Source organism: Canis lupus, chromosome 33 (genome assembly GCF_003254725.2).
Source record: "Canis lupus dingo isolate Sandy chromosome 33, ASM325472v2, whole genome shotgun sequence".
Taxonomy (NCBI): domain Eukaryota; kingdom Metazoa; phylum Chordata; class Mammalia; order Carnivora; family Canidae; genus Canis; species Canis lupus.
Genome location: NC_064275.1, coordinates 23982171 through 24003532, shown reverse-complemented (window position 1 = coordinate 24003532; position 21362 = coordinate 23982171). Strand labels below are relative to the sequence as shown.

The window sequence follows — 21362 nt, the reverse complement described above, 5'->3', positions numbered from 1 at the left end:
CAGATAATAATATACAGAAAATTTGTACTATAATATAAACACAATGGAGAAAAGTGGATTAATTGTGACTAAATATGGCATTAAGGAGTAGGATGAAATGTCAAATTCTAGAATAAATTATGAGACACTGAAATAGAAGATTGGTTTCCTAAGAAGTTGCAAAATCTGGTCTAGTTTCCTAAGCCATGTATTGTCTCTAATCATGAGGCACGTGAAATTAACTTGATTTCAACTTGAATAAGTTGTAGTTGATTTTTAGAATTCCAAACAAAGTTAAAAGATAATAAAGAGAATGCAGAAAGTACTTGCAACACATACAACATATTAAAGAGTTACTATCTTTAATGTGTAAGAAATTCTTACACTTTGAAAAGAAAAAGGCCAGTAACTCAAAAAGAAAAATGAGCTAAGTATATGAATAAGCAATTACAGAACAGAAAATCCAAAGCGGGAAAAATAGCTTCACTAGTCAGAACTACAAACTACCTTTATTCACTTGATAAAATGGCTAAAGTGCTACAGAGCAAATCATTACAGCCTTTTAAAAGGCAAACTGCTAACATTTTAAATGGACCAATCTCCTACCTAGGAATTAATCCCTCAGAAATTAAAGTACCAAAGCATTTGGAGACACATATAAGGGGGTTTATTGAAACATTGATGGCAGTGGCAATTTTTTAAAAAAAGAATTTGCCATGAACAGAGGAACTTGTGAATATATTGTGGTATATCTAAAACATTATGCCTCTAAAGTAAATGGATTAAAGCAATACGAGTTGAATTGAAAGGATTTTAAGACTTCTTTCATGGGATGCCTGGGTGGCTCAGTGGTTGAGTGTCTGCCTTTGGCTCAGGTCATGATCCTGGGGTCCTGGGATCAATTTCAAGACCAGGCTCCCTGCGGGAAGCCTGCTTCTCCCTCTACCTATGTCTCTGCCTCTGTCTCTGTCTCTCATGAATAAATAAATAAATGTTTTTTTAAAATCATTTATTATTTCATGAGAAAAGAAGCAGAGAAGTATGTATACACACTATGATATCTCATTTCATAAAATAAAGACAAAAGCTACTATATATATTACTCTCTCTATATATATATGTATGAAGTTATTTATGTTCACAGGTTAACTTTTTAAACAGTTGAGAGAGGGGGAGAGTCAGATCAGAAAAGATTAGAAAACAGTGTGTCTGGAAGAAAACACAGCATGCCTAAAATGTTTCCACATAGGCACATATAGAAGATGGACATGTACATAATAAGATGCACAAATACAGTGGTAATTTCAGGGTGTGGGAGTTTGTCCTTCCTTATGCTTTTATGGACTTGAACTTTTACAATAAGCACAAAGTTTATATACAACCAAAGAATAGTTATTTATTTTAAAATGTGTGTGTGGCCAATTGCCATGGGGGATGAAGACGAGTCAGGAAATATACCTTGCCTTGCAGGCCCTGACTGTGAGGAGACAAGAAGACACAACCATTTGTAACATACAGCTGAACTTAGTGCTGCAACAGAAACACAGAGAGCTGGGAGAGACATTAATTCATCTCACAGCTGACTGGAAACAACTGGGAGATCTTCATTAAAGTAGAAGGCATTTGAGTTGGATCTGGAAGGCTTGGGAGAAACTCAACAGGAAAATATGGGGATAAAGGAAAATCCAGAATGGGGGGGGGGGGGCGGTCAGAGAAATAAAGAGGGGCATGAAAAACCCAGAGGGCATTCAAAGGATAGCAATGACCCAGTTTAGTATAACTGGAACACGGGTGTTAAGTGGACAGAAGGTAGGAAGCTGGTTTGCAATTGTGAGAGTAGTTTAGAATTTATTCCAATTGCAGAGGGAAGTTACTGCAAGTTTGGGTGTTGGGCTTGGGGGGATGGGTAAAGGTAAGAGGAATGTTTTATCAGGAGAGCTAAGACGTTCTCAGGTCTGTGTTGGGAGTGAGGAGAGACAGGAGGCAAGAAAACCAGTTAGGAAACTATTAAAATGATTCAACCCAAGGTAATAAAAGTCTAACAAGAGCACCAACGTGGGAATGTACAGGAGGGAAAAGATTCCAGAAACAGACCTGAGGTAAATAGGGCAGGCCTTGGTGGAAGATGGAAAACTTTCTGTGCCTGGCAAGGGAGGGGTTGGGAATACTTCAATCTGAGAAAGAGAATGCTGGAATTGGATGTGGGAACCACAGTCAAAGATTCCAGTATCTTGCAAAATGTAGAGGGAACTGTGAGAATGATGACCTAAAAGCAGGGAGAAATTCTGAGGTAAAATAAAAGCTGCACAGAGATCAGAAAGACAAATCCTCGACACAGAACTACAGAGCCAAAGATCTAGGTCTGCTCTCTCAAGTTGGCTGTCCTAAGGAAAAGATGAACCCCAAAGCCTTAACCAGAGTGACACCCAAGGTGGAGGATCAGATGGGTCCTCCTCAGGTTCTTCCTGTTCCAAATGAAAGCATCGGAGGCACAGAATGAGCGCTCTGGAGAGTCCTGCAAAACAATCTCAGACATAATTCTTGCTCTTGGGCAATCCGGTTTTTTGCTTAACTGCTTTTAGATAACCCTTGGCTCTCCAGTTTTCCTCTTATTTTCCCTCGTAGAACCCTCCCCGTGAAAAGAATTCTTCTGAGTAACTTCGTGTATGAGACATCTAAGAATGTCACTAGGGTCCTGCTGGGGAGGGAGCGGCCCCAGCTGGCTTTCCTCCCTTCCCCCCTGGCCAGCCGAGGGTTTCCTCAAGGCACTCCTAAAACAGGTGGCATTTCCCAACCAGCATAAATACGTCTGAGATTTCAAAACAGAATAAATGGAAATATGAAAAGTCTAAACGGATTCCAGAGACCCTTTCCAGATCTCCCACCCTATGACTCCCTCAGGGTGTCTTAGACGCAGAGGCTCATCTTTGAATGAATGGACATCTGGTTTGTGGTTTCCTTCTGGCATTCCTGGGGGAAGTAACGCCCTCCTCTTTCTGATTATTAAATAAGTACGAACCCAGGGCGCCTGGGTGGCTCAGCGCTTGAGCCTCTGCCTTCGGCTCAGGTCGTGACCCCGGGGTCCTGGGATCGAGTCCCACATTGGGCTCCCCACAGGGAGCCTGCTTCTCCCTCTGCCCCTCTCTCTGTGTCTCTCAGGAATAAATAGATAAAATCTTAAAAAAAAAAAAAAAAAAAAATTAGGGCAGCCGGGGTGGCTCATTGGTTTAGCGCCACCTTCAGCCCAGGGCATGAGCCTGGAGACCCGGGATCCAGTCCCGCGTCGGGCTCCCTGCATGGAGCCTGCTTCTCCCTCTGCCTGTCTCTGCACTCCCCGCCCCCTCTCGGTGTGTGTCTCTCATGAATAAATAGGTAAAATCTTAACTTTAGCCGCGGTAAAGAATTTGGGAAACCTAGAGAGCATAAAACAAGAACACTACTTGGAGACCGCACCGCGGGAACCGAAGAGAGCCCTGCGTGGAACCGTCTGAGCCCCGCTCCCCGCGCGCCGGCCCGGGGCGGCCGAGGGTCTCCTCCGACGCGGCGGCCGAGGCAGGGCTGAGGCGGCGCCAGGCCCGGGGCTCGGGGGCGGCGGCGCGTGGGGTCCGCGGGCCCGCGCGCCCTCGCCCCGGGCCCGACCTCGCCGCCAGCGCGGGGGCCGGCGCGCCACGCGGGGCGGCGCCAGGGGAGGGGCGGGAGGCGCGGCCCCGGCAGCGCCCCGGGCCGGAGGGCGGCGAGCGCCCCGCGCGGACCGCAGAGGCCGGCGCCGCAGCCCCGCCGCCCCGCCGCCTCCACGCCCGGCCCCCCGGCGCGGCCATGGGCGCGCCCCCACCCCCAGGCCCGGCGGACCCGAGAGAGCCCCGCGCGGCGCGGGCGGAGACGCGGTGAGGTGAGCACGCGCCCTCGAGGATCCCGAGCGCGGGATTCGGCGGGAGCCCTCCGTGGACGCGACGTAGCCGCGGAACGTCAGACGCTGACAGGGAAGGGCACGGTCCGCTGCGGTCCGCGGGCGACTCTCCGGCACCTGAGGCGAGCCCCGGGAGGCTCCCCGCGCGCGCCGGCGGCGGCCTCCTGAGGGGAGGGGGGCGGGGGCTGCGGCCGCGGCGGCGGTGCCCAGTGAGCGGCTGCCTGCGGACGGCCGGGGAGCCCACAGCCGGGGTCTCCCTCCACAGCCTGGTCACCGGCCCCGCAGGGGCGCGGGGGGCGGGAGGGCGCGCCCCGAAGTGTCGCCCCAGGCAGCCGGCCCTGCTCCGGGCAGAGAGAGGCCCTGCAGCACCCCTGCGAGCGCCCGTCTCTAACTCACCTGGAGGCCGCGTGTTAGGACCCGGCGTTGGCCCGGGGGCCGACCTGAGCCTACTGGGGCCCCCGCAGATGATGCGCCTCGTTTTGAAACCCGAGTTCTGGTCGCGTTTCAGAAGAGAAATCATCAGGTGCTGACTCTCCCCTTTGTCGGCTGTCTAGGAACGAGCTTGCGTGAACAGCAGGCAAATTGCATCCTAGCCTTTCATGAAACGTCTTTCATTTTATTTTATTTTATTTTATTTTATTTTATTTTATTTTATTTTATTTTATTTATTTTATTTATTTTATTTATTTTATTTTATTTTATTTATTTTATTTTATTTATTTTATTTTATTATCTTTTACCTCTTTATTTTTTTATTTTTTTATTGGAGTTCAATTATGAAACGTCTTTCTTGATATACAGTCCTTTAAACCAGGATCTAGGGGATAACATTGAATTATTGCATCCCCTAGATAAAAGCGAAAAGTTTTTTTTGTTGTTGTTTTTTGTTTTTGTTTTTGTTTTTGTTTTTTTTTGAGTAGGGGTTAAAAGCTGGAAAGACTGTTGAGTAGTTGTCTTAGGCAGCAAGGCCTGCAAAGGGAAATTAATGGTTCTCCCTCAATGGGGGCATTCCGCACAGAAGGCCTTCCTGCAGGCGAGGTAGTAGTAGCAAGTCAGTTTGAGCCTGGAGAATAAAATGCGTTGGGCAGGCTTTACTTGAGTTAGGGATCTGTGAGCATGGGGTGGGGGGGCTGGTGGTGGTGGTGGAGGGTGCTCTCTGGTCTCCGTTTTAGCAGCCTAATTCCACTTTTGGGCCACCATTGTCTCTGGAGTGCTCCTTGCATTTCCCTTTCTCTTCTACCGCCAGCTTTTAGCTTCTCCCTCTTGCTCAATAAGTCTAGAGTTGAGCCTGGTCAGAGGCAGAGTTATGGTAGCCTGGGGATAGACAGCATCAAGGCCAGTGAAAGCAGAATTGTGGCCTAGGAGGATCTGAGGGGTGAATGGGATGAAGCCACAGACTTTCAGCCTAGAAGGCTCTCCAAAGAGTGGGAAAATAAGGATTGAGGGAAGGAGATTCTCTGGGGGAGGACAATAGGTGCTTACAACTTGTTTCCTCCTGAGGATGTTAATATTCCCTTTTTTTGTTGTTTGAACACAAGGGCATTTCCAGATGGGGTTGAGGAGTGTGCCCTCCCACCGCACAAATGCACATTTTACTGCACTCCCTTGTAGGTTTCCAGAGAGTAATTAATTGGGGGCAGGGGGAGAGAGAAGAAAGAAGCCCCAAGACTTGCCAGAGAGACAATGGAACATGGGCTGGCTGGGGCAGAGAAGTTGGATCTGAAAGTTGGAATGTTCCACATTTAGTTAAAAATCAGAATCTTTATTTGGCAGAGAAGTGTTGAGGATTATAACATTCATATTTAATTGCTGATTAATTTTGCCCAATAAAGGACACAAATCCCTCTCTTTTCATCTCCAATGATTTATTATGAAAAAATTTCTGACACAAGAAGAGTTACCTGCCTTACTTTTTATGAATTTGTAACCATCTTGATACATATACTTGTTAGTGAAAATCAGAGTCTGAAATCCAGAAACATGTGATCTGGCCCCAGACAGAGCTGGAATCAGAAGGCAGTTAAGAAACAGATGTGTAGGGACATCTGGGTGGTTCAGCGGTTGAGAGTCTGCCTTCGGCTCAGGTCATGATCCTGGGGTTCTGGGATCGAGTCCCATGTCGGGTTTCCAGCATGGAGCCTGCCTCTCCCTCTGCTCATGTCTTTGCCCATCTCTCTCTCTCTCATGAATGAATGAATGAATGAATGAATGAATAAATAAATAAATAAATAAATAAATATAAATAAAACCTTAAAAAAAAAAGAAATAGATGTGTGGGGGCACTTGGATGGCACAGCTGGTTAAGTGTCCCACTCTTGGTTTTGGCTCAGGTCATGATCTCAGGGTTGTGAGATTGAGCCCACGTTGGGCTCCCCTGCTCAGCAGGGAATCTGCTTGAGATTCTCTCTCCCTGTATCTCTGCCTCTCCCTGCTTGTGCTCTCTCTCTCTCTAAAATAAATAAATAGAATCTTTTTTAAAAGAAAGAAATAGATGTGTGAAGGATGTTAAGATTTTGAAGGACACAAAATCTGGATCTTATTCTGACTTTTCCCTAAGAATAGGGCAGCTCCCTTACTTTCCTCCTTTTACCCATTATTAAAACATCAGTTAGATTGTTACTCCTCTGCTTACACTCTCTAATGGTTCCATTCACGTTTTGAATAAAATCCATCTCTCTTCCAGGGTTTACCAAAGCCTGATGCAATCTGACCTGTTTGACCTCATATTTTGTCACTCTTCCCCTCTCTTGTTCTTCCTTCTCCCTGAGCACTCTTCCTTCAGATACTTGCACTGTTTTTGTCCTCAACTCATTCAGGTCTCTTTTCAGATGTGACCTCCTTGATCAGGGCTTCCCTGACCACCTGATCCAAAACAGGCCTTTGTCAGTCCCTGTCCTCTGACCTTGCCTTATTTCTTCATTGCTTTATCATTACCTGGCATTTTATAGTATAGCTGTTTCTTTGTTAATTGCCCAATATCCCCCCACTCAAATGTTAGCTCCATAAGGACCAGAAATTTTTTTGTTGTCTTCATGGCTATGTTCCTGTTTGGCATATTATAAGCAATTAATACATAATTGTTGAATTAATTAGGCAATTAAATGACACAAACAAGGCATTAACTCCCATAAAGGTTGTAGAATTCTTGGTAAAATACTAGAAGTTCCTTTTAGGTAATTCGAGTCAATCAATATTTTATAGGTAAATGATGATCCTGGAGATCAGTGGCCTCTTGTATCCTCACAGTGCTTCTAAGCTAAATCCTTGCTAGAAGCTCAGCCAGTTTTGACAAACTCACATTCTGAACAAGGGACAAAAAATTTCAATCCCAGAAATTTCCCTCATGCCCCTCTCTGGTCATCTGCACCATCCAGAAGCAAATTTTGTTATGATCCATGTTATCATAGATCTGTTTTTGCATTCTTGAACACCCATGGAAGTGCATTCACACTGATGTACTTTTGCATTTAGCTTCTTTTTGCTCAACGTGATGTCTGAGATTCATCTGTGTTGTTGAATATATTGGTCATTTCTTTTTATTTCAAATAATATTTCATCATGACTATCTACCTACCATATGCTTATCTATTCTCTTACTGATGGGCGCTTGGGGTATTTCCAATTTGGGACTTTTTAAAATAAAGCTGCCATAAATATTCTTACAGGATCTGCTTCATCTTGAGTCCTGTGTACTTTATTTGAAAATCTTTGTGCCACCTGTGCTGAGAGAAGTGTGGCAAGCTTACTGGGGCTGTGACTGATGTTGCAGTGAGTGCCTTCTCTAGACAGCTCCACTGGGCACTGGCTTACCTCCCACTCCAGAGAGAGAACATTTGGAAAATGAATGTCCATGCAAATTGGGGAGACCTCAGGAACATTTTCAGTGTTTTTCGATCCTTATATGGGACTCTATAAAATGCCTGCTGCCATTGCTCTTATGTTCCCTTCCTCCTCTCAGCTCCCTACCCCCATACAAGTTGACTCTAATCAGCCACTCAACATTATGCTATCAGGGAGTTTAAATATTTATGAGCAAGAGTCTTATTCAGAGCCTGATAAAATATTTATGTGTTTCCATGGGGCATTGGTTTCCATCTAGACTTCTCAAGGTGTTTTTCTGAGGCACTTGTCATAATCATGAGATATTCAGACAGAGATAGATGATATAGCCAGAGAATAGCTGGTTATTGAACCCCACCTTGCAGCATACCCTGCTTTGCAGAGGTGGGGGAGGATGAACACACAGAAAAAAAATGGGCATTAGTGATGTCTGGATCAAGAGAAAGACAGTGTGTGTTGTTGAAAATGGATTGAAAAAAGAAGGGCCTGCTAATATAGCACTGCTAAAGATGTGAATCCAGAGGTGATTGTGGCAAAGAACCTGTTAGAATGAGGAAGAATTAATGAAGGTGAGATGCATTCATTCCAGATAGAAGCATGAAGGAACCAGCCTGTAAAAGACATAGTCTGTTTGACACTGATGTAGACACGGCTCATATATGACAACTATTCTGAATGCTATAATTATCACAACTTATGAAACTATGGGGAAGGTATGGAGGCTAGCCAGGGTTTCCAGGTGGAGAGCAAAGAACTAGCTATTTCAGGAGGGATTGTTATTTTCCTCCAAGGAAGAAGTGTCTTTTGAGTAGAGTTCTGGAGGAGGTGTGGTGCTTTGACTGGCAGCTGTAGTTGGAAGAACGTTCCCTGAAAGACAGTAACTTGAGCCAGTATTCGGTATTCGAGTCCGGGCCAAAGTGCTGGTGCAGTTTGAGTGAGGTGAAGAGGTGGAGAGGGTCAGGGCAGGGCAGGTTTTCAGTAAGAGATAAAGCAGGAGAACTATAGGCCCGCTTGTCAAGAACACGAGAGTATGGACTTTAATCTGTTTGTTGTAGGGAACCATGTAACTTTTGACCAGAGACTGGGTCAAAATTTGAGCAATTCCTGGGAGATGCATCCAACCCAGGCAAGACTCTGAGGTCTGTTTATGTCCAAGGTGCTTCCAGATTATTTTCCTATGTCCAGTCCAGTCTAGAGACTGTGCAGTCTAATCTAGAGGAAGCAAATGAGAGAGAGGGAAGATTCATTCAATATACTCCTAGGATTGACCAGAAATAGGTCTCACCAGCTATCTTCTTTCCCCATATAACATACTCAGAATGTGCCAAGTCAAACTGAATTCATAGGCTGTATGTATGCTTATCCTCTGCTCTTCTCCATGGCCACCTTGCCTCTTAGGGAGAATTGAGAGGGTCTAAGTATGCCTTTAATACCTGAACCCAAATCTGGGTCAGTGTACTTCAGATGTGGGTTGCCAGGCAACAGAGGATTAAGCAGTGAGGCTGTCAGACCATCGCTGCAGACTGCAAGCCTGCTTTGACCAGGCTACCAGGCAGTGACCAGAGAGGCGACTGGCAGTAGAAGGTGGAAGTCATGCAGATTGATAACCTATAGGTAGAGCTGCCTGGCCCCCTTCACCTGTATTCTCCCTTCATATTGTAAGTTTCTATTCAAAAGTTTCCCCAAGATGTTTACTTTTTAGCTCATAATGAAAATAGGGAGGGAGATAGTGAAGGGTGTTAAGCCTATCAGCATCTGTACTTTATGATGTTTGTAATAAGGAAGAGATCATTGTAGAAATAGTGGCTCTGAGGAATTCAGTTTTCAGTGCTGCAATGGGGAGCTTTGCATAGATATAGATTAACAGAACGTTCTGGATTTCTGATGGAAAGAAGTGATTTCTTGGTATGAGGACAAGGAAGAGCACAGGAGGGCCTCTTAGAGAAACTTCAAGATTCTGTCCAGAGCTTTGTTGGTTGAAATTGCTCTCTTACTGCCATGGATACCTGTTCCAGAGTGACAATCGGAATACCCAGGAAAGAGTTCTCTGGGCTTTCCAACTGCCATGTGTCTATGCTGCAGTGTCACACTGTCTTGGCACTGCCAGCTATCCATCCTGAGTCTCCAAGGGTAACTGGGGAGACCTGAAGAGAAAAGACAGAAGTGGATGTCTTAACTAGGGAAATGGTAAGGGCCTGAAGATATGGTCTGGACTGGCAGTGTGGTAAGGGTCTAAAGTAATGGTCGAGCAAGACTCCAGACCAACAAGGTTCTTCTTGCCTCTAATCTGATATATTTCTGGTTTTCTGCATGAAGTGGAGTCTTCCAAAGGCCATATCAGCTGGAGTATTTACTCTGAACATGTGAACAGAATGCATGCTTAATTGAGTGTCTTTTCCAAATTTTGATGATTCTCTGATTGTCCCCAGGCTGGTGATGGCTGTCTGCTTTTTTATGCTGTTAGGATAAACCCAGAAGATCCAATAAAGAGGGAGCAGAAAAAGTAATATCAGGAGACAGGGAAGGGAAGAGGAATAGTGGCCTGCTGGGATCCTAGGTACCCAATTACCTGCAAGTGAAAAGTGGGAATGAAAGAAGATCAAATAACTACCCAAGGGGATCTTTACATGCAAATGTTGCTGATTTCCGAGGCAGCCATAAGGAGAAAAGCAGGCCTGAGACACAAAGGCTCCTGTCACAGTTAGTCTGAGGAATATGAATACCAGCTTGACGCACCAGAACACATAGCCACACCACAGCTGTGCAGAATGACAACAGTAACATGCTGTCCAAACCCCTTTTCCACTTCACATATTCTCTCATATTTATTTGTAATATTAGGTAATATATGTAAGACATTCATCTACACTTGTGAAGCTACACAATGCAGACCTCTAAAAAGGGAGGAAAAATAAAATAAGGTGAAAAGGAGAAATTGAACTCTAGGAAACAAACTGAAGGTTGCTGGAGGAGTGGTGGGTGGGAAGATGGGAAAACTAGGTGATGGGCTGTAAGGAGGGCACTTGATGGAATGAGCACTGGGTGTTATATGCTACTGATGAATCACTAAATTCTGCCCTGAAACTAGTAATACAGTATATGTTTACTAAGTTGAATTTAAATAAAGAATTAAAAAGAAAAAGTAAGTATAATGACAAAAAGAAACTATTCCAAAATATTATCAGTGGCAGGATTATAAATGATTACTTTTTAAAAAAATGTAACCATATTTTCCATGAACGCTGTAGCATTTCTATGATAATCAGGAAACATCGAATAAAAAGTCTATTAAAGAAGGTAAGTAGAGAGGTAGAAGAAGAGGCATGGGTATAGGACAGTAGGATTGTTCAAGAAGAGAAAAAAGATGTTGAAAGATGAATGAGTGGTCAAAAAAGTTAGTTCTTGGGATGCCTGGGTGGCTCAGCAGTTAAGCAGACATCTGCCTTTGGTTCAGGGTGTGATCCCAGGGTCCAGGATCAAGTCCCGCATTTGGCTCCTTGTGTCTAGCCTGCTTCTCCTCTTCCTGGGTCTCTGCCTCTGTTTGTGTGTGTCTCTCTCATGAATAAATAAATAAAATCTTTTTTAAAAAAAAGTTCTTCACAGGCTGCTAGCTTCTGCACATTATTTTATTATTGAGTATCATATATCTATTACCCCTCAGAAGGTCTGGAAGCTTCTATCAGCATGAAACCAAATACAAATACTGAGCCAAGTGTCACTCCTCCAGGGCTTTAATTCTGTCCTGTGGGTAAGAATTGGAAGGCCCTCAACTAACTTCCAGTGGTCCTCAAAGAATCTTCCACCAAAGCGCTAACACAGAACACTTCAAAGCTGGGCAGCAGCATCTTTCCCACAGAGTTTAATATTTATCCCCGCAGAGGCTGGGCCAGGCTTATGGCTCTCATCTCTGAAGTATGGAACAGAAGCCAACAAAGGCTGTCAGGAGTTGGAGTAGTGGGATTTCTCCAGACAAAAGCTTGTTCTATTCTCATCCTTGCTTCTGTTGGCTGCTTACTGGCTCGGGCAGCCCCTTGGGAAGCTCTGTGGCTGAGGCTTTGGAGAGGTACCTATAGTTTTCATTTCACAGCCACTGGCCTTCTCCAGGAGCACTGTCAAGTCTGTGCTTTAATTGGCTGTTGTTTAGGGACACAAGGTGAGGCCTCTCTCTCAGAGCAGTAGTTACTATTTACCTCTCCCCACCAGGATCGATTTAAAGTAAATGCCAGAGCAAATTTAAAACAAACCCCACTGAACTCTGGGGTCTGGCATTACCTGTAATTATAGTCAATAAATCCTTTTTATATTTTAAATTTATTACATTTTTAAATTCTAAAAGCAATACACACTCATTGTAACCAGTCTTGTAAGATAGTAGTCTATAAAGATGTTATTAATCTCCCCCTCTTCTTCCATCTACCTGACAAAACCACTTTAAAATTAAATGTGAATTCTTTCACTCCTTTTCTATGTTCAAATATGTAGTTATTTTTTATTTCATATGTAAATGAGATCATATAATACCGTTTATTCTGTTACTTGTTTCATTTTGATATATTATGTACATTATTCTACATATATAAATTGATCAAATTTCTTATTTTTAATAGTTACTTAATATTTCTTTGTAGAAGTTACATAATTTTTCCCATGATTTCTATATTGATAGATATTTCGGTTTCCCTCCATTTTTTTTACACAACAGATTATGCCACAGTAAACATCTTACATGTATCCTTACACTTTGGTTTCCATTTCCATAGGTAGATTCCCCAAACTGGCATTTCTGGGCCAAAGGGAATACTAAACACAATTTTACTTCTCTTGTGGGTTTCCCTTACAGCAATTGTTTCCCCCTCTTCTTTTGTCTTCTTCTCCCCTCTCCCACAGCCTTTCTCCAGAGGAGCCTGTGTCTTTAGGCAGGAGAGCCCTGCAGTGAGAACTCCTACTTGCCAAGTGTAAGGATTATATTAGCTCAGTGGGAAACGAGGTCTGCAGTGTCTTGGTTGCATTGTGTGTCTATTGCTTCTGGTTGGCCAGACTGTTTACAGTTCCCCTTGCTCATTTATTCCATGCTGTGGAATTATACATGGTCTTCATCTGTGGCAGGAGCAGTGTGATCAGTTTTTTTTTTTTGGGGGGGGGGGGTGGCTTTCAGAGAAAATAGGCTGTTACAATACTTTCTCACAACACCATATCTGCTATGTTCCTTTTTATGTCTTTTCTTTAATGGTAGAATTGAGAAAAGTTATTCGATTCTATCCCAATTGTTTCCCTCTATTTTGAGGGATTTGGGATTTGGGGAATTTTATGAGTATGTAGTCAATCAACTACAACTGATTATTTGACATGAGGATAATTAGTTAAGAAGGTAGGGGTCTTGGAGCTTAAGGATCAGTGCCAAGCAACAGATGTGAACATTTTTAAACAAATGATTTTAACAAACCTGGTATTAGGAGCGAACTTCTCAGCACTACTTGGCTTTCGGTTTTAGTTTTACTGTTGTTTGGATGTGAAACTGTAGTCTGGCCCACCAGACCAGAGAGGAGTGGGATTCCCATCACACCAGGGCTGGAGAAAATAGTAGAGAAGCCTGAAGGGAAGCTGGTGAGTACAAACAAGTGAATTACAAAATGCAAACTAACAAAATAGAAGTAAATGAGATTTTATAATCCTCAGATAAAGGCTGCTGTGTGACCAGGGACCTATGAGCTCATAGACACTTTATAGAAATTTGTGATCTCTAATTCTTATTAGAAACCCAATTGTGAGTCTGTGTTCAGAATGCAAACATTAGCTAAATAGAAAGAAAGAAATGATGTTCTGTGGCAGACATTTTGCTGTTGGCACCCATAACACATACTGCAACTTTTACTCAGTAGCTTTGAAATGGATTTCTGTGCCCTAGACTGAAAACTAAAGGAAAGAAAGAAAACCAGAATAGAAGTTATTGCAATGAATTTCTAAGGAGAAATCTTAACTTTAGTTTGAACATGTATAAACCTGTAGAATGAGCATTAGGCATTGTGTTAACACATGCTTTTATAAAAACTTTTAATTTTCAAATACACACTGACCAGTAATAATGATAGTAAAACCAGTCCCTATAATAGGTTTGTCTTTTATAACTTAGGAATTCTGTAATGTATCCTAATTGGTCTCATAGTTAATAGTAAGGTTAGTTATACCTTATACTGTTTGCACTGTCATTTGTGTCTGTAAAGATGATCTTTAAACAGCTTGGTCTTGTCAGTAAAAAAATTTTAAGGTTAAATATATTACAAGACATTAAGCATCTGCGTCTGGCTATAATGGACTATCTGGTAGCAGTGTGCTGCTCCTGTTGAGGACTTCCAGAAAAAGCTAGGTTTTATTTTATTTTTTGAAATATTTTTAAGGATTATTTATTTGAGAGAAAGAACGAGTTTGCAAGTAGGGGGAGAAGCAGAGGGAGAAGCACAAGCAAACTCTATGCTGAGTGTGGAGCCCTACGTGAGGCTCAGTCTCACAACCCTGAGCTCATGACCTGAGCCAAAATGAAGAATTGGATGCTTAACTGACTCAGCCATCCAGGTGCCCCGAAAGATAGATTTTAAAAATTTAGTTGAGTTCATAAAAGACCTAAGGCAGCCAGAACTTAAGAGCCAAACCATATAAAGTGCCCCACATACTAGGTTGCTTTTTCCTTGAGACATTTACTATTTACTGAGTAACAGGTGAGGAGGAGCTAAGATTCCCAAGCAAAAGGCAGCTGCTAAGAGAAAAGCTGAGCAGAACATTCTACCGTCTGATGAGAGACAGAATTAGCCCAATAATCAGAGCAATTTTCCTTCCAAGTTGTTCGCCAGTTTATAAGTAGCACAGATGAAGAGGTAAATAAGCCAAACAGAAAGCAGCTGCTAAAAAAGCCAAGAAGCTAATCATAGGTACTTACAGTCTTACTGTGCTGGGGAGATAAAAATTGGAGTGTGGGGTTCACCAGGGTGGGAGAGCCTGAAAGACACTGTAATGGTTACTTTCATATCTATTTTAATGAGTCACAGGATGCCCAGATATCTGGTTAAACATTATTTGGGGGTATATCTCTGAGATTTCTGAAAGAGATTGGCATTTGAATTGGTGAACTGAATAAAGCAGTAGGTCTTCCCGGACGTAGGTGAGGATCATCCAATTCATTGAGGGTCTGTATAGAACAAAGTGGCAGAGAAAGGTTAAAAGTTTTCTCCCTGACAGTTTGAGATGGACATTGATTTTTCTCCTGTCCTTGGTGCTCTTGGTTCTCAGGCTTTCGCACTTGGACTGACATATATACCATCAGCGTTCTGATCCATAGGCCTTCAAACTATGCTGCCAGCTTTCCTGGGACTCCAGCTTGTAGACAGCTGATCATAGAGTTTCTCAACCTCCTTATTTCCATGAGCCAGAACTTTATAATAAATCTCTTCTATTGATACATAAAATGTTGGTTTTGTTTCTCTGGAGGACCGTAACTAATACAAACATCCTAAGCTTTCAGTTGGGACTTCTAAAGAGCTATGTCTAGGAGTTAGCCCAGAAATAGACCTGGTCTTATTGAAATTGAAATCTAATTCCTAATTAGGTCAAAATCAGATTGGATTAAAATTATCTGTTTTTATTCTAGCCCTCTAGAAAACGTAAATAACATATTCATTGGAGAAAAAAATGACCCAGAACTACTATATTTTCATTAAACGGTTTCTGATATTTGGTGAGACAAAACAAAAGCAGGCATAGTAAAAATACAGTTTCTGGAATATGGTGCAGAATGAGAGAATGCAGACTGCTTGAGTTGAGAAAACAGTTTCAAGTCTAGGGAGACCAAGGCAGCTGGAGTTTACAGGACAGAGTATCAAAGGGAAGAGTACACAGAGAATTCCAGAGATCCCCACACAGTACACCAAGCATGAAATGGAGTACTGTTCAACACATGCCTGTAAGGAAACTACCTAGAGATGGAAAAAGAACCATTCAAAAGGATTAGAGGAAAAAATACTTGCTGCCCATCCAGGGCTGTCCCACTGACCATACTAGAAAAGCTAATAACTCAGAGGGTATTGGGTAGTGTGCTCTGAGAGATGATGCCTTCACAGTGGGGAATAATCAGCCCTACACTGTGCACTGCTCTGATCTTGCCTAACATCTTAAAAGGAGACCCAAAGGGACCAAACTATTCCCAATTAATTTAACTGCATGCCAGAACAATGTTCAAGAATATTTAGAGGATATGAATCTAATATTATGTGTAACTGGAATGGCCCTAGAGGACACAGAAAAATATTTGAAGAGATAATGAGTGAAACATTTTCAACAAAGACAAGGATAGCAGTGATTTCTCATCAGAAATGATGCAAATGAAAAGGCAGTGAAACAACATCTTTAAAGTACTGGAAAAAAAAATACCCCAAAACCTTTCAACCTAGAATCCTATGCCCAGTGAAAGTATCTTTCAAAACAAAGGCAAAAAAAAAAAAAAAAAAAAAAAAAAAAAACAAAGGCAAAATAAAGACTTTGTCAGATATATAAAAGCTGAAACAATTCATCACCGACAGATGTGCACTACGAGAAATGGTAAAGGAAGTTCTTCTAGCAGAAGGAAATGATATCAGTAGGAAATATGAATCTATACAAAAAAAAAAGAAAGAACACCAAACATGGTAACTACAAATTATTTGTCTTATGATTTAAACCTCTTTTAAAATACAATTGACAGCTTAAAGAAAAATAAACAATATGGGGTTTATAATGTATGTAAAAGGAAATGTATGAAAATGAGTACAAAGGCTAAGAAGGAGATATGGAAGCATATTGTTATGCTACATGTGAACTGATACGGTATCATCTGAACATAGACTGACAAATTAAGATGTACCCGTAAACACAAAAACAATCACAAAATAAAACAAAGAAGCATAGCTAATAAGCCAACAGAGATAAAATGGGAACATGAAAATACTCAACTTGCCTATGAGATGTCAGAAAAGGAGGAAAAAAAGAAACAAAGAAGAGATGAGGTAAATAAAAAATAATAGCAGCATAATGCATTTAAACTTAAATATACCAATAACTACTTTAGATATAAATGATCTCAACACTTCAACTAATGAGCAGAAACTGCCAGAGAGGATTTTTTTAAAAGCAGTGTGAGCAATATACTATGTACAAGAAACACACTTTATACATTATGACACAAATAAAGGATGGAAAAGTTTACCATGCTAACACACTAATCAAAATATAGATTGCAGAGCAAAAAATATTACTCTAAATAAAGAAAAGCATTTCATAATGATAAAATAGGGACGCCTGGGTGGCTTAGTGGTTGAGTGCCTACCTTCAGCGCAGGGCATGATCCTGCGGTCCCAGGATTGAGTCCCACATTGGGCCCCCTGCATGGAGTCTGCTTCTCCTTCTGCCTGTGTCTCTGCCTCTCTCTTTGTGTCTCTCATGAATAAATAAATAAAATCTTTAAAAAAAAATGGTCAATTCATCAAGAAGATATACCAGTATTAAACATTTATGCACCTACCAGCTTCAAAATACGTGAAGTAGAAATGCTATGACTTCAAAGAAAAATTGATGAATTCATAATAGTAGTAGAACATTTCCTTTTTAAAAGAGATTTTATTGATTGATTGATTGAGAGTGTGAGCTGGGGAGGGGCAGAGGGAAAGGATGAGGAGAATCTCCAGCAGGCTCCATGCTCAGAGATCCCCTTGGGGTTACGTCTCACCACTCTGAGGTCATGACCTCAGCCAAAATCAAGAGTTGGATGTTCAACTGACTAAGCCACCCAAGGCACCCCTGTAGTCCAAAATTTCATTGGCTTCTTCTCAGTAATGGATATAAGAAGACAGAAAATAATTAAAGATATGGAAGAAGAAGCCTACAGAATCATCTGGACCTCATTGATCTTTACCTATCAACAGCAAAATATTCATTCCTTTCAAGTGCACATGGAACATTTCGATAGACCATATTTTAGGCCATAGAACAATTCTCAGTACATTTAAAAGGATTCAAGTCATACAGAGTATGTCCTTGACCACAATAGAATTAGTTAAGAAACTCATAACAGAAATCATCAAATATTCGGAAAATTATATAATACACTTCAAAATAGCTCATGAGTCAAAGAAGAAATCAAAAGAGAAGTTAGAAATTATTTTGGACTGAAGGAAAATGAAAAGAAATGTATCAAAAACAGTACTTAGGTGAAAATTTATAGTGCTTGAGGGTTTGTAAGAAGAAAAGTCTCAAATTAATTTTCTCAGCTTCCATCCTAAGAAACTAAAACAAAAAGAGGAAATGAGACCCAAAGTAAGCACAAGAAAGTAATGAATATCAGCAGAAATCAGTAAAATAGATTTTAAAAACCCAATAGAGATCAATGAAAGCAAATGCTGATTGATTGTGGCTATCAATAAAATCAATAAGCCTCTAGCCAGATTGATAGGATAAAAAGAGAGCAGACACAATTTACTAATGTTATGAATTGAAGAGGTGACATCACTATAAATTCTATAGATATTATAGAAACTCTGTTCCAATAATTCTATCAACTTAGGTAAAATGAACAGATTCCTTGAAAGAAAAAAACTACCAAAGTTCATTCAAGAAATATTAGAGAATTGTAAAAGCCCACATCTATTTTTTAAAAAGTCTCAGCAGGGACGCCTGGGTGGCTCAGTGATTGAGCATCTGCTTTTGGCTCAGGTCATGATCCCAGAGTCCTGGGATTGAGTCCTGCATTGGGCTCCCCACAGGGAGCCTGCTTCTCCCTCTGTCTGTGTCTCTGCCCCTCTCTCTGTGTCTCTCATGAATGAATAAATAAAATGTTAAAAAAAAAAAAAGTCTCAGCAAACAAGGAATAGAAGAGAACTCCTTGCAGTCTCTCCTTTTGCTGTCCTGCCCACTGCTTTGCTGTATTTTCAATACACTTCTGTCTCCTTTGTTCTGCCCTTGGATGAATTCACCACCCACACACCAGCCTCCACTCCATTGCCTCCCCCCACACATTTGGTAGAGCCCATACAGGGGACCCTCTGCCAGCTTAGGACTTTCCTTAGATTCTCTGGGAATTTCTTGAGACTTTCCCTCAGTGGACCAACTCTAGTACTCCTTGGAGAACTAACCACCTCCGGGAGACATTACTTCTCAGTGAGGTTACAGCCCCAGGGGGAACCAGTGGGACTGCCCTTGCCCGAAAGAGTACGGGACTTCCCCTCTTGCACTTTGGAGGAATCCTTCCCTCGGTCTCTTTTCTCTTCTCAGCCCTTCAGAGGTCTAACCCTACTACTCCTCAGACAACTGAAGATCTCTAGCCAAGGCAGCTCCCCATATGGTCTGGAGGTCTGAGGTGAACAGGTCAGACTGCCCATGCCTGACAAGGCAGAGGACCCCTTTCCTGGCCTCTCCCACTCCATTCCCCGAGGTCTCCATTCCCAACGTACTCAGCAGTTGGCAGTAGAAGCTCCTCCAGGAATCTGCACACATTGTGGACTAGTTGGGACCCTTTCCTGACATGGCTCACTCTCAGCCACCTTGCTTCTTTCAGCCTTCTGCACCACCACCCACCACCCGCTTTTTTCCTTTGTTCTTGCAGATCCAGCCACCATCTTGATCTGTAGGCAAGATACATTCCTACTTGTCTGAGTGAATCTAACAATTCCATATACAAATGATGATTCAACAAGGATTCCAGCCCATGCCATCAGAGGGCTCCCTCCCCCTAAATCCCATGGACCTGGCCACCAGTGAATTTCACTCACATTGCCAGTCAGCATGTTAATAACTACGCAGAACCCCTGATGGACTGACAAGTTTAGGTAGGGAAAGCTCGCCCCCTCATCCAGCATGAAACAACTGCAGAAGATGAGACCTTTGCCCAAATGCCAAAGATTTGTTGTTGATCTGTCAAGGGAGAATGCAGGGGCCACTTTTAGGCAATAGGTTTGAGCAATGGAAACCTGAGTAAGATTTAAAAAAGATTAAAAAAAAAAAAAAAGGCCCCCAGCGAATTCACAGGGCTGAATGCAAACAGGTTCACTAGGCAACCCACCTCAAAATATCCATAAGACCTAGCTGACCAATGGGCTACTTACAACTAGGCACAAGAAGATTCCATACATTCCTATACCTCCTCAGTCTCTCCCTTAATTATACCCCTCCACTACCACTGCCTCATGGTAGTCTCCTTTGCTATCCTGCCTCTGATGTCTTGCAGTGTATTCAATGAACTTCTATTTCCATAAGTAAATAAAGAACTTCCTTAACATGATAAAGGGAATCTATGAAAAACCTGCATCTAATACTATATTTACTGATAAAAGACCAAATACTTTCTCCTTAAGTTCAGGAACAACACAAAGATGACTACTCTTACTCATTCTTTCAACATTATCTTGGAGGTCCTAGCCAGTACAATGTAGTAAAAAAAAAAAAAAAAAAGTAATAAATGAAAAGCATCCAGTTTGGAAACAGAGTTAAAACCCCCTTTACTTGCATGTAACCTGATCTTCTATATAGAAAATTCAATGGAATCTACGAAAGAGCTACTAGAACTATTACATAAATTTAGCATGATTGCAAGAATACAGTATCAATATACAAACATCAATTGTGGAGATATATAATGTTAAACAAGGACAATTCAAAGTAAAAAATTATAATAGCATAAAAATATGAAATACTTAGGGATATATCTGATAAAAATTATGTAAGAGCTATACACTGAAAACTACAAAACCTTTCTGAGAGAAAAAAGACCTGAATAAATGGAGAGATAAACCCTATTCATGGATGGTATGAATTGAATGTTTGTATCCTCCTCAAGTTCATTTGTTGAAATCTAGTCCTCACTGTGATGGTTATTGGAGGCAGGGCCTTTGGGAAGTAATTCAGTCATGAGGATGGAGCCCATATAAATGGGATTAGTGCCCTTAAAAGAAGAGGCCAGAGATCTAGGTAATTCTCTTTCCATCATGTGAGGATACAAGTCCACCATCTGTAAACTGGAAGAGGGCTCTCACCAGAATTCAACATACTTGTATCATGATCTTCAACTTCCAAGATCATGAGAAATAAATTTCTGCTGTTTATTAGCCACCCAGTCTATGGTATTTTGTTGTACCAGTCAATCCAAGATAATGGATTAGAAGGCTCATTATTGTTAAAATGTTGATTTTCCTCTAATTCATCTATAGATGTAATGCAATCCTAATCAAAATCCCAGATACTCTTTTTTTTTTAAGATTTATTTATTTATTTATGATAGAGAGAGAGAGAGGCAGAGACACAGGAGGAGGGAGAAGCAGGCTCCATGCCGGGAGCCCCACGTGGGACTCGATCCCGGGACTCCAGGATCGTGCCCTGGGCCAAAGGCAGACGCTAAACCGCTGAGCCACCCAGGAATCCCCGTTGAGCCACCCAGGGATCCTCAAAATCCCAGATACTCTTACAGAAATTAATAACTGCATTCTAAAATTCATATGAAAATGTACAGTATTTAGGATAGTCAAAGCAACTTTTTTTTAAGGAACAAAATTGGGACTATTACTACCTGTTCATTATTTTGAATGCAAGAATGCTTTTACATGGGCAGCCCGGGGGGCTTGGCAGT

At 41.9% G+C, this 21362-nt stretch overlaps 1 protein-coding gene across 3 annotated transcripts in view; it reads left to right on the top strand.

Moving 5' to 3' along the window:
* The first annotated feature begins 3763 nt into the window (after positions 1–3763).
* GPR156 (G protein-coupled receptor 156) overlaps positions 3764–21362 on the top strand; it is an 89842-nt gene continuing 72243 nt past the window's right edge. The window contains exon 1 of one of the 3 annotated variants that reach the window (XM_025476157.3): positions 3764–3868. The gene's annotated coding sequence lies outside the window, so the exon portion shown is untranslated. Of the gene's footprint in view, positions 3869–9734; positions 9914–21362 lie in introns of those variants that run through there. The other 2 variants (XM_049105556.1, XM_025476165.3) reach the window with 2 other exon arrangements.